General features: G+C 48.9%; 1 protein-coding gene and 25 non-coding genes across 28 annotated transcripts in view; all 26 read right to left on the bottom strand.

Annotated features, from left to right (window-relative positions):
- The window catches only part of LOC127953344 (zinc finger protein 271-like), an 838,866-nt gene that overhangs the window by 419,976 nt on the left and 406,390 nt on the right, over positions 1–12,500 (bottom strand). The window lies entirely within an intron of this gene.
- Positions 24–105, bottom strand: trnal-aag (transfer RNA leucine (anticodon AAG)). Its single transcript has one exon. It is a non-coding gene; the product is annotated as a tRNA-Leu (tRNA).
- trnal-uag (transfer RNA leucine (anticodon UAG)) lies at positions 482–563 on the bottom strand. Its single transcript has one exon. It is a non-coding gene; the product is annotated as a tRNA-Leu (tRNA).
- trnal-aag (transfer RNA leucine (anticodon AAG)) lies at positions 1,051–1,132 on the bottom strand. Its single transcript has one exon. It is a non-coding gene; the product is annotated as a tRNA-Leu (tRNA).
- trnal-uag (transfer RNA leucine (anticodon UAG)) lies at positions 1,527–1,608 on the bottom strand. Its single transcript has one exon. It is a non-coding gene; the product is annotated as a tRNA-Leu (tRNA).
- On the bottom strand, positions 2,032–2,113 carry trnal-aag (transfer RNA leucine (anticodon AAG)). Its single transcript has one exon. It is a non-coding gene; the product is annotated as a tRNA-Leu (tRNA).
- On the bottom strand, positions 2,508–2,589 carry trnal-uag (transfer RNA leucine (anticodon UAG)). The gene has a single exon. It is a non-coding gene; the product is annotated as a tRNA-Leu (tRNA).
- trnal-aag (transfer RNA leucine (anticodon AAG)) lies at positions 3,077–3,158 on the bottom strand. The gene has a single exon. It is a non-coding gene; the product is annotated as a tRNA-Leu (tRNA).
- trnal-uag (transfer RNA leucine (anticodon UAG)) lies at positions 3,535–3,616 on the bottom strand. Its single transcript has one exon. It is a non-coding gene; the product is annotated as a tRNA-Leu (tRNA).
- Positions 4,104–4,185, bottom strand: trnal-aag (transfer RNA leucine (anticodon AAG)). The gene has a single exon. It is a non-coding gene; the product is annotated as a tRNA-Leu (tRNA).
- Positions 4,580–4,661, bottom strand: trnal-uag (transfer RNA leucine (anticodon UAG)). The gene has a single exon. It is a non-coding gene; the product is annotated as a tRNA-Leu (tRNA).
- Positions 5,149–5,230, bottom strand: trnal-aag (transfer RNA leucine (anticodon AAG)). Its single transcript has one exon. It is a non-coding gene; the product is annotated as a tRNA-Leu (tRNA).
- Positions 5,607–5,688, bottom strand: trnal-uag (transfer RNA leucine (anticodon UAG)). Its single transcript has one exon. It is a non-coding gene; the product is annotated as a tRNA-Leu (tRNA).
- On the bottom strand, positions 6,176–6,257 carry trnal-aag (transfer RNA leucine (anticodon AAG)). The gene has a single exon. It is a non-coding gene; the product is annotated as a tRNA-Leu (tRNA).
- Positions 6,652–6,733, bottom strand: trnal-uag (transfer RNA leucine (anticodon UAG)). Its single transcript has one exon. It is a non-coding gene; the product is annotated as a tRNA-Leu (tRNA).
- Positions 7,157–7,238, bottom strand: trnal-aag (transfer RNA leucine (anticodon AAG)). Its single transcript has one exon. It is a non-coding gene; the product is annotated as a tRNA-Leu (tRNA).
- Positions 7,615–7,696, bottom strand: trnal-uag (transfer RNA leucine (anticodon UAG)). The gene has a single exon. It is a non-coding gene; the product is annotated as a tRNA-Leu (tRNA).
- On the bottom strand, positions 8,184–8,265 carry trnal-aag (transfer RNA leucine (anticodon AAG)). The gene has a single exon. It is a non-coding gene; the product is annotated as a tRNA-Leu (tRNA).
- Positions 8,660–8,741, bottom strand: trnal-uag (transfer RNA leucine (anticodon UAG)). Its single transcript has one exon. It is a non-coding gene; the product is annotated as a tRNA-Leu (tRNA).
- On the bottom strand, positions 9,165–9,246 carry trnal-aag (transfer RNA leucine (anticodon AAG)). Its single transcript has one exon. It is a non-coding gene; the product is annotated as a tRNA-Leu (tRNA).
- trnal-uag (transfer RNA leucine (anticodon UAG)) lies at positions 9,641–9,722 on the bottom strand. The gene has a single exon. It is a non-coding gene; the product is annotated as a tRNA-Leu (tRNA).
- trnal-aag (transfer RNA leucine (anticodon AAG)) lies at positions 10,210–10,291 on the bottom strand. Its single transcript has one exon. It is a non-coding gene; the product is annotated as a tRNA-Leu (tRNA).
- On the bottom strand, positions 10,613–10,694 carry trnal-aag (transfer RNA leucine (anticodon AAG)). The gene has a single exon. It is a non-coding gene; the product is annotated as a tRNA-Leu (tRNA).
- Positions 11,053–11,134, bottom strand: trnal-uag (transfer RNA leucine (anticodon UAG)). The gene has a single exon. It is a non-coding gene; the product is annotated as a tRNA-Leu (tRNA).
- trnal-aag (transfer RNA leucine (anticodon AAG)) lies at positions 11,558–11,639 on the bottom strand. Its single transcript has one exon. It is a non-coding gene; the product is annotated as a tRNA-Leu (tRNA).
- trnal-uag (transfer RNA leucine (anticodon UAG)) lies at positions 12,016–12,097 on the bottom strand. Its single transcript has one exon. It is a non-coding gene; the product is annotated as a tRNA-Leu (tRNA).

Here is a 12,500-nt window from a genome sequence, read left to right as displayed (position 1 = left end):
AGCAGTCTTCCAAAAGCATCTACTGGCAGCGGTGGGATTCGAACCCACGCCCCCGAAGAGACTGGAGCCTTAATCCAGCGCCTTGGACCGCTCGGCCACGCTACCCTGCACTCCTGCGCTCTCCGGCTCGCTAAGACCGGTGGAAAGGCCTCCCTGATGCTGACTAGGGCGAAAAGCTGCATTCTAATCCTGTTTTTCGTAAAACAAACCTGATCCCTAGCAGGTTAGGGCTTGCGGCAATGTTGCTGTCACAGCAAGTCTGAGGTGAGTTCTGAAGAACAGATCAACACAGTATTGACTAAAATCGTCAGCAATGACTTAACCACAGAGAACAGTGCCCCGGGAGCAGGACTCAGTCTGACTGCTTTAGCAGAAAGGAGATAGGCTGAGCACCTGGCCGCTGAAAGGCAAAGTGTACTCTCACCACGTTTTCAGAACCTTCATCGAGTACACACAGGGCCTCTGTAATTAAAACCACAGCTGGCAGCGGTGGGATTCGAACCCACGCCCCCAGAGAGACTGGAGCCTAAATCCAGCGCCTTAGACCACTCGGCCACGCTACCAGATTGATAGTTTCTTTCCATTCCTTTTTCCGCCTTCCACCTTCCGGAAATAGAGGCAGCGCTACCACACTAAGCCCTTTTCAATGAGTAAAACTGGCTGTTTCCATCCTTTTGCCTACTTATTGCTTTCCACTGTTATTTTTTTCAATGAGTAAAACTGGCTGTTTCCATCCTTTTGCCTACTTATTGCTTTCCACTGTTATTTTTTTCAATGAGTAAAACTGGCTGTTTCCATCCTTTTGCCTACTTATTGCTTTCCACTGTTATTTTATTCAAGCGATTTTTCCTGTTTTGAAGTAACTTCACTGTGATTGTAAACTATTGACGTCCCTGCTTCAACACGGTGCATCTGTAAGGAAGGAGCAGAGGCCGTGACAGGCTTTCAGCACCGACTTGGCTGAATTGCAAGGAATGTAAAAGCGGCTGAATTTGGACGTTCACGCAGCATCACTTTGAGCAGCCACAGCAGTCTTCCAAAAGCATCTACTGGCAGCGGTGGGATTCGAACCCACGCCCCCGAAGAGACTGGAGCCTTAATCCAGCGCCTTGGACCGCTCGGCCACGCTACCCTGCACTCCTGCGCTCTCCGGCTCGCTAAGACCGGTGGAAAGGCCTCCCTGATGCTGACTAGGGCGAAAAGCTGCATTCTAATCCTGTTTTTCGTAAAACAAACCTGATCCCTAGCAGGTTAGGGCTTGCGGCAATGTTGCTGTCACAGCAAGTCTGAGGCGAATTCTGAAGAACAGATCAACACAGGATTGACTAAAATCGTCAGCAATGAAACTTTCGGTAGTCACTTAACCACAGAGGAGAACAGTGCCCCGGGAGCAGGACTCAGTCTGACTGCTTTAGCAGAAAGGAGATAGGCTGAGCACCTGGCTGCTGAAAGGCAAAGTGTACTCTCACCACGTTTTCAGAACCTTCATCGAGTACACACAGGGCCTCTGTAATTAAAACCACAGCTGGCAGCGGTGGGATTCGAACCCACGCCCCCAGAGAGACTGGAGCCTAAATCCAGCGCCTTAGACCACTCGGCCACGCTACCAGGTTGATAGTTTCTTTCCATTCCTTTTTCCACCTTCCACCTTCCGGAAATAGAGGCAACGCTACCACACTAAGCCCTTTTCAATGAGTAAAACTGGCTGTTTCCATCCTTTTGCCTACTTATTGCTTTCCACTGTTATTTTTTTCAATGAGTAAAACTGGCTGTTTCCATCCTTTTGCCTACTTATTGCTTTCCACTGTTATTTTATTCAAGCGATTTTTCCTGTTTTGAAGTAACTTCACTGTGATTGTAAACTATTGACGTCCCTGCTTCAACACGGTGCATCTGTAAGGAAGGAGCAGAGGCCGTGACAGGCTTTCAGCACCGACTTGGCTGAATTGCAAGGAATGTAAAAGCGGCTGAATTTGGACGTTCACGCAGCATCACTTTGCGCAGCCACAGCAGTCTTCCAAAAGCATCTACTGGCAGCGGTGGGATTCGATCCCACGCCCCCGAAGAGACTGGAGCCTTAATCCAGCGCCTTGGACCGCTCGGCCACGCTACCCTGCACTCCTGCGCTCTCCGGCTCTCTAAGACCGGTGGAAAGGCCTCCCTGATGCTGACTAGGGCGAAAAGCTGCATTCTAATCCTGTTTTTCGTAAGACAAACCAGATCCCTAGCAGGTTAGGGCTTGCGGCAATGTTGCTGTCACAGCAAGTCTGAGGCGAATTCTGAAGAACAGATCAACACAGGATTGACTAAAATCGTCAGCAATGAAACTTTCGGTAGTCACTTAACCACAGAGGAGAACAGTGCCCCGGGAGCAGGACTCAGTCTGACTGCTTTAGCAGAAAGGAGATAGGCTGAGCACCTGGCCGCTGAAAGGCAAAGTGTACTCTCACCACGTTTTCAGAACCTTCATCGAGTACACACAGGGCCTCTGTAATTAAAACCACAGCTGGCAGCGGTGGGATTCGAACCCACGCCCCCAGAGAGACTGGAGCCTAAATCCAGCGCCTTAGACCACTCGGCCACGCTACCAGGTTGATAGTTTCTTTCCATTCCTTTTTCCACCTTCCACCTTCCGGAAATAGAGGCAACGCTACCACACTAAGCCCTTTTCAATGAGTAAAACTGGCTGTTTCCATCCTTTTGCCTACTTATTGCTTTCCACTGTTATTTTTTTCAATGAGTAAAACTGGCTGTTTCCATCCTTTTGCCTACTTATTGCTTTCCACTGTTATTTTTTTCAATGAGTAAAACTGGCTGTTTCCATCCTTTTGCCTACTTATTGCTTTCCACTGTTATTTTATTCAAGCGATTTTTCCTGTTTTGAAGTAACTTCACTGTGATTGTAAACTATTGACGTCCCTGCTTCAACACGGTGCATCTGTAAGGAAGGAGCAGAGGCCGTGACAGGCTTTCAGCACCGACTTGGCTGAATTGCAAGGAATGTAAAAGCGGCTGAATTTGGACGTTCACGCAGCATCACTTTGCGCAGCCACAGCAGTCTTCCAAAAGCATCTACTGGCAGCGGTGGGATTCGAACCCACGCCCCCGAAGAGACTGGAGCCTTAATCCAGCGCCTTGGACCGCTCGGCCACGCTACCCTGCACTCCTGCGCTCTCCGGCTCGCTAAGACCGGTGGAAAGGCCTCCCTGATGCTGACTAGGGCGAAAAGCTGCATTCTAATCCTGTTTTTCGTAAAACAAACCTGATCCCTAGCAGGTTAGGGCTTGCGGCAATGTTGCTGTCACAGCAAGTCTGAGGTGAGTTCTGAAGAACAGATCAACACAGTATTGACTAAAATCGTCAGCAATGACTTAACCACAGAGAACAGTGCCCCGGGAGCAGGACTCAGTCTGACTGCTTTAGCAGAAAGGAGATAGGCTGAGCACCTGGCCGCTGAAAGGCAAAGTGTACTCTCACCACGTTTTCAGAACCTTCATCGAGTACACACAGGGCCTCTGTAATTAAAACCACAGCTGGCAGCGGTGGGATTCGAACCCACGCCCCCAGAGAGACTGGAGCCTAAATCCAGCGCCTTAGACCACTCGGCCACGCTACCAGATTGATAGTTTCTTTCCATTCCTTTTTCCGCCTTCCACCTTCCGGAAATAGAGGCAACGCTACCACACTAAGCCCTTTTCAATGAGTAAAACTGGCTGTTTCCATCCTTTTGCCTACTTATTGCTTTCCACTGTTATTTTTTTCAATGAGTAAAACTGGCTGTTTCCATCCTTTTGCCTACTTATTGCTTTCCACTGTTATTTTTTTCAATGAGTAAAACTGGCTGTTTCCATCCTTTTGCCTACTTATTGCTTTCCACTGTTATTTTATTCAAGCGATTTTTCCTGTTTTGAAGTAACTTCACTGTGATTGTAAACTATTGACGTCCCTGCTTCAACACGGTGCATCTGTAAGGAAGGAGCAGAGGCCGTGACAGGCTTTCAGCACCGACTTGGCTGAATTGCAAGGAATGTAAAAGCGGCTGAATTTGGACGTTCACGCAGCATCACTTTGAGCAGCCACAGCAGTCTTCCAAAAGCATCTACTGGCAGCGGTGGGATTCGAACTCACGACCCCAAAGAGACTGGAGCCTTAATCCAGCGCCTTGGACCGCTCGGCCACGCTACCCTGCACTCCTGCGCTCTCCGGCTCGCTAAGACCGGTGGAAAGGCCTCCCTGATGCTGACTAGGGCGAAAAGCTGCATTCTAATCCTGTTTTTCGTAAAACAAACCTGATCCCTAGCAGGTTAGGGCTTGCGGCAATGTTGCTGTCACAGCAAGTCTGAGGCGAATTCTGAAGAACAGATCAACACAGGATTGACTAAAATCGTCAGCAATGAAACTTTCGGTAGTCACTTAACCACAGAGGAGAACAGTGCCCCGGGAGCAGGACTCAGTCTGACTGCTTTAGCAGAAAGGAGATAGGCTGAGCACCTGGCCGCTGAAAGGCAAAGTGTACTCTCACCACGTTTTCAGAACCTTCATCGAGTACACACAGGGCCTCTGTAATTAAAACCACAGCTGGCAGCGGTGGGATTCGAACCCACGCCCCCAGAGAGACTGGAGCCTAAATCCAGCGCCTTAGACCACTCGGCCACGCTACCAGGTTGATAGTTTCTTTCCATTCCTTTTTCCACCTTCCACCTTCCGGAAATAGAGGCAACGCTACCACACTAAGCCCTTTTCAATGAGTAAAACTGGCTGTTTCCATCCTTTTGCCTACTTATTGCTTTCCACTGTTATTTTTTTCAATGAGTAAAACTGGCTGTTTCCATCCTTTTGCCTACTTATTGCTTTCCACTGTTATTTTTTTCAATGAGTAAAACTGGCTGTTTCCATCCTTTTGCCTACTTATTGCTTTCCACTGTTATTTTATTCAAGCGATTTTTCCTGTTTTGAAGTAACTTCACTGTGATTGTAAACTATTGACGTCCCTGCTTCAACACGGTGCATCTGTAAGGAAGGAGCAGAGGCCGTGACAGGCTTTCAGCACCGACTTGGCTGAATTGCAAGGAATGTAAAAGCGGCTGAATTTGGACGTTCACGCAGCATCACTTTGCGCAGCCACAGCAGTCTTCCAAAAGCATCTACTGGCAGCGGTGGGATTCGAACCCACGCCCCCGAAGAGACTGGAGCCTTAATCCAGCGCCTTGGACCGCTCGGCCACGCTACCCTGCACTCCTGCGCTCTCCGGCTCGCTAAGACCGGTGGAAAGGCCTCCCTGATGCTGACTAGGGCGAAAAGCTGCATTCTAATCCTGTTTTTCGTAAAACAAACCTGATCCCTAGCAGGTTAGGGCTTGCGGCAATGTTGCTGTCACAGCAAGTCTGAGGTGAGTTCTGAAGAACAGATCAACACAGTATTGACTAAAATCGTCAGCAATGACTTAACCACAGAGAACAGTGCCCCGGGAGCAGGACTCAGTCTGACTGCTTTAGCAGAAAGGAGATAGGCTGAGCACCTGGCCGCTGAAAGGCAAAGTGTACTCTCACCACGTTTTCAGAACCTTCATCGAGTACACACAGGGCCTCTGTAATTAAAACCACAGCTGGCAGCGGTGGGATTCGAACCCACGCCCCCAGAGAGACTGGAGCCTAAATCCAGCGCCTTAGACCACTCGGCCACGCTACCAGATTGATAGTTTCTTTCCATTCCTTTTTCCGCCTTCCACCTTCCGGAAATAGAGGCAACGCTACCACACTAAGCCCTTTTCAATGAGTAAAACTGGCTGTTTCCATCCTTTTGCCTACTTATTGCTTTCCACTGTTATTTTTTTCAATGAGTAAAACTGGCTGTTTCCATCCTTTTGCCTACTTATTGCTTTCCACTGTTATTTTTTTCAATGAGTAAAACTGGCTGTTTCCATCCTTTTGCCTACTTATTGCTTTCCACTGTTATTTTATTCAAGCGATTTTTCCTGTTTTGAAGTAACTTCACTGTGATTGTAAACTATTGACGTCCCTGCTTCAACACGGTGCATCTGTAAGGAAGGAGCAGAGGCCGTGACAGGCTTTCAGCACCGACTTGGCTGAATTGCAAGGAATGTAAAAGCGGCTGAATTTGGACGTTCACGCAGCATCACTTTGAGCAGCCACAGCAGTCTTCCAAAAGCATCTACTGGCAGCGGTGGGATTCGAACTCACGACCCCAAAGAGACTGGAGCCTTAATCCAGCGCCTTGGACCGCTCGGCCACGCTACCCTGCACTCCTGCGCTCTCCGGCTCGCTAAGACCGGTGGAAAGGCCTCCCTGATGCTGACTAGGGCGAAAAGCTGCATTCTAATCCTGTTTTTCGTAAAACAAACCTGATCCCTAGCAGGTTAGGGCTTGCGGCAATGTTGCTGTCACAGCAAGTCTGAGGCGAATTCTGAAGAACAGATCAACACAGGATTGACTAAAATCGTCAGCAATGAAACTTTCGGTAGTCACTTAACCACAGAGGAGAACAGTGCCCCGGGAGCAGGACTCAGTCTGACTGCTTTAGCAGAAAGGAGATAGGCTGAGCACCTGGCCGCTGAAAGGCAAAGTGTACTCTCACCACGTTTTCAGAACCTTCATCGAGTACACACAGGGCCTCTGTAATTAAAACCACAGCTGGCAGCGGTGGGATTCGAACCCACGCCCCCAGAGAGACTGGAGCCTAAATCCAGCGCCTTAGACCACTCGGCCACGCTACCAGGTTGATAGTTTCTTTCCATTCCTTTTTCCACCTTCCACCTTCCGGAAATAGAGGCAACGCTACCACACTAAGCCCTTTTCAATGAGTAAAACTGGCTGTTTCCATCCTTTTGCCTACTTATTGCTTTCCACTGTTATTTTTTTCAATGAGTAAAACTGGCTGTTTCCATCCTTTTGCCTACTTATTGCTTTCCACTGTTATTTTATTCAAGCGATTTTTCCTGTTTTGAAGTAACTTCACTGTGATTGTAAACTATTGACGTCCCTGCTTCAACACGGTGCATCTGTAAGGAAGGAGCAGAGGCCGTGACAGGCTTTCAGCACCGACTTGGCTGAATTGCAAGGAATGTAAAAGCGGCTGAATTTGGACGTTCACGCAGCATCACTTTGCGCAGCCACAGCAGTCTTCCAAAAGCATCTACTGGCAGCGGTGGGATTCGAACCCACGCCCCCGAAGAGACTGGAGCCTTAATCCAGCGCCTTGGACCGCTCGGCCACGCTACCCTGCACTCCTGCGCTCTCCGGCTCGCTAAGACCGGTGGAAAGGCCTCCCTGATGCTGACTAGGGCGAAAAGCTGCATTCTAATCCTGTTTTTCGTAAAACAAACCTGATCCCTAGCAGGTTAGGGCTTGCGGCAATGTTGCTGTCACAGCAAGTCTGAGGTGAGTTCTGAAGAACAGATCAACACAGTATTGACTAAAATCGTCAGCAATGACTTAACCACAGAGAACAGTGCCCCGGGAGCAGGACTCAGTCTGACTGCTTTAGCAGAAAGGAGATAGGCTGAGCACCTGGCCGCTGAAAGGCAAAGTGTACTCTCACCACGTTTTCAGAACCTTCATCGAGTACACACAGGGCCTCTGTAATTAAAACCACAGCTGGCAGCGGTGGGATTCGAACCCACGCCCCCAGAGAGACTGGAGCCTAAATCCAGCGCCTTAGACCACTCGGCCACGCTACCAGATTGATAGTTTCTTTCCATTCCTTTTTCCGCCTTCCACCTTCCGGAAATAGAGGCAACGCTACCACACTAAGCCCTTTTCAATGAGTAAAACTGGCTGTTTCCATCCTTTTGCCTACTTATTGCTTTCCACTGTTATTTTTTTCAATGAGTAAAACTGGCTGTTTCCATCCTTTTGCCTACTTATTGCTTTCCACTGTTATTTTTTTCAATGAGTAAAACTGGCTGTTTCCATCCTTTTGCCTACTTATTGCTTTCCACTGTTATTTTATTCAAGCGATTTTTCCTGTTTTGAAGTAACTTCACTGTGATTGTAAACTATTGACGTCCCTGCTTCAACACGGTGCATCTGTAAGGAAGGAGCAGAGGCCGTGACAGGCTTTCAGCACCGACTTGGCTGAATTGCAAGGAATGTAAAAGCGGCTGAATTTGGACGTTCACGCAGCATCACTTTGAGCAGCCACAGCAGTCTTCCAAAAGCATCTACTGGCAGCGGTGGGATTCGAACTCACGACCCCAAAGAGACTGGAGCCTTAATCCAGCGCCTTGGACCGCTCGGCCACGCTACCCTGCACTCCTGCGCTCTCCGGCTCGCTAAGACCGGTGGAAAGGCCTCCCTGATGCTGACTAGGGCGAAAAGCTGCATTCTAATCCTGTTTTTCGTAAAACAAACCTGATCCCTAGCAGGTTAGGGCTTGCGGCAATGTTGCTGTCACAGCAAGTCTGAGGCGAATTCTGAAGAACAGATCAACACAGGATTGACTAAAATCGTCAGCAATGAAACTTTCGGTAGTCACTTAACCACAGAGGAGAACAGTGCCCCGGGAGCAGGACTCAGTCTGACTGCTTTAGCAGAAAGGAGATAGGCTGAGCACCTGGCCGCTGAAAGGCAAAGTGTACTCTCACCACGTTTTCAGAACCTTCATCGAGTACACACAGGGCCTCTGTAATTAAAACCACAGCTGGCAGCGGTGGGATTCGAACCCACGCCCCCAGAGAGACTGGAGCCTAAATCCAGCGCCTTAGACCACTCGGCCACGCTACCAGGTTGATAGTTTCTTTCCATTCCTTTTTCCACCTTCCACCTTCCGGAAATAGAGGCAACGCTACCACACTAAGCCCTTTTCAATGAGTAAAACTGGCTGTTTCCATCCTTTTGCCTACTTATTGCTTTCCACTGTTATTTTTTTCAATGAGTAAAACTGGCTGTTTCCATCCTTTTGCCTACTTATTGCTTTCCACTGTTATTTTATTCAAGCGATTTTTCCTGTTTTGAAGTAACTTCACTGTGATTGTAAACTATTGACGTCCCTGCTTCAACACGGTGCATCTGTAAGGAAGGAGCAGAGGCCGTGACAGGCTTTCAGCACCGACTTGGCTGAATTGCAAGGAATGTAAAAGCGGCTGAATTTGGACGTTCACGCAGCATCACTTTGCGCAGCCACAGCAGTCTTCCAAAAGCATCTACTGGCAGCGGTGGGATTCGAACCCACGCCCCCGAAGAGACTGGAGCCTTAATCCAGCGCCTTGGACCGCTCGGCCACGCTACCCTGCACTCCTGCGCTCTCCGGCTCGCTAAGACCGGTGGAAAGGCCTCCCTGATGCTGACTAGGGCGAAAAGCTGCATTCTAATCCTGTTTTTCGTAAAACAAACCTGATCCCTAGCAGGTTAGGGTTTGCGGCAATGTTGCTGTCACAGCAAGTCTGAGGCGAATTCTGAAGAACAGATCAACACAGGATTGACTAAAATCGTCAGCAATGAAACTTTCGGTAGTCACTTAACCACAGAGGAGAACAGTGCCCCGGGAGCAGGACTCAGTCTGACTGCTTTAGCAGAAAGGAGATAGGCTGAGCACCTGGCCGCTGAAAGGCAAAGTGTACTCTCACCACGTTTTCAGAACCTTCATCGAGTACACACAGGGCCTCTGTAATTAAAACCACAGCTGGCAGCGGTGGGATTCGAACCCACGCCCCCAGAGAGACTGGAGCCTAAATCCAGCGCCTTAGACCACTCGGCCACGCTACCAGGTTGATAGTTTCTTTCCATTCCTTTTTCCACCTTCCACCTTCCGGAAATAGAGGCAACGCTACCACACTAAGCCCTTTTCAATGAGTAAAACTGGCTGTTTCCATCTTTTTGCCTACTTATTGCTTTCCACTGTTATTTTTTTCAATGAGTAAAACTGGCTGTTTCCATCCTTTTGCCTACTTATTGCTTTCCACTGTTATTTTTTTCAATGAGTAAAACTGGCTGTTTCCATCCTTTTGCCTACTTATTGCTTTCCACTGTTATTTTATTCAAGCGATTTTTCCTGTTTTGAAGTAACTTCACTGTGATTGTAAACTATTGACGTCCCTGCTTCAACACGGTGCATCTGTAAGGAAGGAGCAGAGGCCGTGACAGGCTTTCAGCACCGACTTGGCTGAATTGCAAGGAATGTAAAAGCGGCTGAATTTGGACGTTCACGCAGCATCACTTTGAGCAGCCACAGCAGTCTTCCAAAAGCATCTACTGGCACCGGTGGGATTCGAACCCACGACCCCGAAGAGACTGGAGCCTTAATCCAGCGCCTTGGACCGCTCGGCCACGCTACCCTGCACTCCTGCGCTCTCCGGCTCTCTAAGACCGGTGGAAAGGCCTCCCTGATGCTGACTAGGGCGAAAAGCTGCATTCTAATCCTGTTTTTCATAAAACAAACCAGATCCCTAGCAGGTTAGGGCTTGCGGCAATGTTGCTGTCACAGCAAGTCTGAGGCGAATTCTGAAGAACAGATCCATCTGTAAGGAAGGAGCAGAGGCCGTGACAGGCTTTCAGCACCGACTTGGCTGAATTGCAAGGAATGTAAAAGCGGCTGAATTTGGACGTTCACGCAGCATCACTTTGAGCAGCCACAGCAGTCTTCCAAAAGCATCTACTGGCAGCGGTGGGATTCAAACCCACGCCCCCGAAGAGACTGGAGCCTTAATCCAGCGCCTTGGACCGCTCGGCCACGCTACCCTGCACTCCTGCGCTCTCCGGCTCGCTAAGACCGGTGGAAAGGCCTCCCTGATGCTGACTAGGGCGAAAAGCTGCATTCTAATCCTGTTTTTGCGGCAATGTTGCTGTCACAGCAAGTCTGAGGCGAATTCTGAAGAACAGATCAACACATGATTGACTAAAATCGTCAGCAATGAAACTTTCGGTAGTCACTTAACCACAGAGGAGAACAGTGCCCCGGGAGCAGGACTCAGTCTGACTGCTTTAGCAGAAAGAAGATAGGCTGAGCACCTGGCCGCTGAAAGGCAAAGTGTACTCTCACCACGTTTTCAGAACCTTCATCGAGTACACACAGGGCCTCTGTAATTAAAACCACAGCTGGCAGCGGTGGGATTCGAACCCACGCCCCCAGAGAGACTGGAGCCTAAATCCAGCGCCTTAGACCACTCGGCCACGCTACCATGTTGATAGATTCTTTCCATTCCTTTTTCCACCTTCCACCTTCCGGAAATAGAGGCAACGCTACCACACTAAGCCCTTTTCAATGAGTAAAACTGGCTGTTTCCATCCTTTTGCCTACTTATTGCTTTCCACTTTTATTTTTTTCAATGAGTAAAACTGGCTGTTTCCATCCTTTTGCCTACTTATTGCTTTCCACTGTTATTTTATTCAAGCGATTTTTCCTGTTTTGAAGTAACTTCACTGTGATTGTAAACTATTGACGTCCCTGCTTCAACACGGTGCATCTGTAAGGAAGGAGCAGAGGCCGTGACAGGCTTTCAGCACCGACTTGGCTGAATTGCAAGGAATGTAAAAGCGGCTGAATTTGGACGTTCACGCAGCATCACTTTGCGCAGCCACAGCAGTCTTCCAAAAGCATCTACTGGCAGCGGTGGGATTCGAACCCACGCCCCCGAAGAGACTGGAGCCTTAATCCAGCGCCTTGGACCGCTCGGCCACGCTACCCTGCACTCCTGCGCTCTCCGGCTCGCTAAGACCGGTGGAAAGGCCTCCCTGATGCTGACTAGGGCGAAAAGCTGCATTCTAATCCTGTTTTTCGTAAAACAAACCTGATCCCTAGCAGGTTAGGGCTTGCGGCAATGTTGTTGTCACAGCAAGTCTGAGGCGAGTTCTGAAGAACAGATCAACACAGTATTGACTAAAATCGTCAGCAATGACTTAACCACAGAGAACAGTGCCCCGGGAGCAGGACTCAGTCTGACTGCTTTAGCAGAAAGGAGATAGGCTGAGCACCTGGCCGCTGAAAGGCAAAGTGTACTCTCACCACGTTTTCAGAACCTTCATCGAGTACACACAGGGCCTCTGTAATTAAAACCACTGCTGGCAGCGGTGGGATTCGAACCCACGCCCCCAGAGAGACTGGAGCCTAAATCCAGCGCCTTAGACCACAAGGCCACGCTACCAGATTGATAGTTTCTTTCCATTCCTTTTTCCGCCTTCCACCTTCCGGAAATAGAGGCAACGCTACCACACTAAGCCCTTTTCAATGAGTAAAACTGGCTGTTTCCATCCTTTTGCCTACTTATTGCTTTCCACTGTTATTTTTTTCAATGAGTAAAACTGGCTGTTTCCATCCTTTTGCCTACTTATTGCTTTCCACTGTTATTTTTTTCAATGAGTAAAACTGTCTGTTTCCATCCTTTTGCCTACTTATTGCTTTCCACTGTTATTTTATTCAAGCGATTTTTCCTGTTTTGAAGTAACTTCACTGTGATTGTAAACTATTGACGTCCCTGCTTCAACACGGTGCATCTGTAAGGAAGGAGCAGAGGCCGTGACAGGCTTTCAGCACCGACTTGGCTGAAT

Source organism: Carassius gibelio, chromosome B3, assembly GCF_023724105.1.
Source record: "Carassius gibelio isolate Cgi1373 ecotype wild population from Czech Republic chromosome B3, carGib1.2-hapl.c, whole genome shotgun sequence".
NCBI lineage: Eukaryota > Metazoa > Chordata > Actinopteri > Cypriniformes > Cyprinidae > Carassius > Carassius gibelio.
Note: the sequence above shows the minus strand (reverse complement) of the source record. Positions and strands in the feature narration are given on the sequence as shown.